Genomic DNA, 2,936 nt, shown 5'->3' with positions numbered 1-2,936 from the left:
ATTGCATTTTCCTATTTTATTTTTGTATTTCCAATGACATTTCTGTTTGTGATTTCATTTTGCTTTGTATAACTGTGTTTTCTCTTGGATTTGATATTTAACTAAAAAAAGAATAAGGCCTCAGGGCGCCGGATGGAGGAGCAGGCTGGGGCTAGGACTGCTAAGAGGGCGAGAGTAGCAGGTTTTCTGTATTGTTTCCTGCCTTCATTTTCATGACTAGTTTCTCTTGTGCACTAAATTTGTTTCTTTCCCATGTGAGCCTGTCTAGCTCAGTTGGTAGAGCATCAGACTTGTAATCTGAGGGTCCAGGGTTCAAGTCCCTGGTCAGGTGAAGAGGGAACCATTCCCCTCCAAATGAAAGAAGGCATCTCTCCAGGGTGTTATTTGATATCACCTTTTTCCCCCTGGACTTGGCCTTTCCTGGGAAGGGCCATGTACTGCCTGGGACTGAAGGGGCAACTTCCTCACATGCCCACTGGCCTCTCAGTCTGGATTAAGAAAGGCCTCTGGGAGCTGCAACAAACTGCTGCATGTCAACTTGGTGATCCACACCAGAACTCGTCAGAGGTCTGGGTGTTCCATATTGGTCCCATGGTGTAAGGGCCAGCACTGGAGACTTTGAATCCTGCAATCTGAGTTGAAGTCTCGGTGGGATCTTAGGACAATTGCTGTGCCACAAACCCTACTGGGTCTTCCAAGGCTCTATCTTGCTTTCTCAAAGGCCATGAAAGCCTGTCTTTTGCCTACTAGCTCTTGTGACTTGAGCAAAAGAGGGGACGTTTGATCCAGAAGCCTGACCGTGCCTGGAGTCCTATAGGTAGGGTTGCAAACTGCATTTCCTCTGAGTCCTGAAGCTGGGCTGCAGCCTGGTCCAGGAGGCAGCCCTATTGGTTGATCTACTGGACCCAAGTCACTTGGGCAGTGTTGGTGTTTCCCAGGAATGCTGAAGGGCCTAAGGGAGGGAGGCTCAATACTCCCCCCTTTCAGTCAGGGCAGAAGAGGAGCGCTGCAGGAGTGGGCAGCTTGATGGCTGGGCCTTCTAGTGTTTGGTTGGGGACATGATGGGGAACGTGAACTGGGAGAAATGGTTGCTGACCTGTGAGGAATGGTTTGGCCAGTGGCGTAAATGAACCTTGTCATTACCTACAAGGTTGTGATGCTCAAGACCCATCTGTGGGGAATTTCCTCAGCCATGTGTTTCCCCATGCTCCAGGAGAGCTGCTGAGACAGAACACGATGGCCTTCCATTTCTTGTGGGGCAATAGGATGTCCCTACCTAGTCAGGAGAAGTGCGGCTTTTCTGCCGTATTAGAAGGGGCGTTGGGCCTGGTGGGCTTTGAAGCCTTGTATGGCTCTACTTTTTTGTGTTTCAATTTTCAGTGGTGGCTGAGCTGAAGGGCAGGTCAGACTCGAGGGGAATGGTGGGGCAACCCCAAAGAAGCCAGCTGACTCTTCCGATATGGCCGTATTTTTTTGACCCCACCGGATGCAGCACCGGGTATGGGATGGCTGATGGTGGCAGAAGTGGGAAGAGTAGACTCATAGACTCATAGACCTTAAGGTCAGAAGGGACCTTTATGATCATCTAATCTGACCTCCTGCACAATCCAGGCCACAGAATCTCACCCATCCACTTTTATAACAGACCCCTCCCCTATGTCTGAGTTATTGAAGCCCTCAAATTGTGGTTTGAAGACCTCAAGCTGCAGAGAATCCTCCAGCAAGTGACTCGTGCCCCATGCTGCAAAGGAAGACGAAAAACCTCGAGGGCCTCTGCCAATCTGCCCTGGAGGAAAATTCCTTCCCAACCCCAAATATGGCAATCAGTTAAACCTTGAGCATGTGGGCAAGACTCACCAGCCAGCAGCCAGGAAAGAATTCTCTGTAGTAACTCAGATCCCAACCCATCTAACATCCCATCACAGACCACTGGGCATACTTACCTGCTGATTAGGAGGTTAGGAAGTCCCCCGCCACCCAGTGTTCTTCTATTCCCACCTTACACCCTACAGGATTTTCAGTGGGTGGCTAGGTGGAAGGTGCTAGCAGGATGGCTTCATTGACAACAGTGGCTGCCCTCACAGCAGCGGCGGCCACAGCAGTGAGGCCCCACCATTTGGCTCAATCTGAACAGAGGTCAATGTACCACTGGGTGTGATAGGCCAATTTTAGGGAGCTTCCTCTGAAGGTGAGCAACTGTCCCCAGAACTTACTGACAGGCGCTTTAAAGTATTTGCAAATGTGCACGGCCGGCATGTTCAGAGCAAAGGCTGCCCAGGAGCACTGTGTCAGGCTCTGGCACCGCTTGAGACAAGGGACCATCTTCAGCCACTAGGTAATCCAGGATCTAAGGGAGGAATGGGGTGAGGAGGCAAGTCAAGCTGAGCAAGGCAGGCAAAAATTCATCTTGCCTTCGTGGGCACTCACAATGATGCCCTTTTTGTGTGCCAGGACTGACAAAAACATCCCAGACAGAGAAGCAGCAGACCAAAACTGTGCCATTCAGGTGCTTACTTAGCTCAGTTGGGAGAGTGTTAGACTGACAATCTAGAAGTCCCTGGTCCACTCCCATGCTTTGGCATGCTCTTTGTGAGCAGCAGTGGGCTTCCTTCTGGAAGCACAGCAGTGTCTTTACCCACCACAAGTCCCTCATTTCAGGCTCCCAAGCAAGAAAAGACAGCGTGGAATTGTGCACCAAGTTGGCCCACCTGACCTTTCTTACTTCTCTTGCTCTTTGTCAGCAAGGAGAAGGAAAAGAAGCTCTCCTTCAAGCTGGAGTCAGAAGGGCGACGGCAGGATGACTTCCTGAGTGCCTGCTCCAGTCCTTTGCTCTACCAGCTGACCTGTCGAAGGGCTGCCACCTCTCTCTCCAGGTTCGCCCATCGGTGTGTTCAGAATGGAGAGGGATAACTAGTGGTATTCCCCAATGGTCAGTC

The 2,936-nt window shown here is 50.8% G+C and overlaps 1 non-coding gene across 1 annotated transcript; it reads left to right on the top strand.

Moving 5' to 3' along the window:
• Window positions 1-258: 258 nt before the first annotated feature.
• On the top strand, window positions 259-331 carry TRNAT-UGU (transfer RNA threonine (anticodon UGU)). Its single transcript has one exon. It is a non-coding gene; the product is annotated as a tRNA-Thr (tRNA).
• Window positions 332-2,936: the final 2,605 nt, after the last annotated feature.

This window comes from Gopherus flavomarginatus, chromosome 13 (genome assembly GCF_025201925.1).
Source record: "Gopherus flavomarginatus isolate rGopFla2 chromosome 13, rGopFla2.mat.asm, whole genome shotgun sequence".
Taxonomy (NCBI): Eukaryota; Metazoa; Chordata; order Testudines; family Testudinidae; genus Gopherus; species Gopherus flavomarginatus.
The sequence above is the reverse complement of the archived record's forward strand: the minus strand, read 5'-3'. Positions and strand labels throughout refer to the sequence as shown.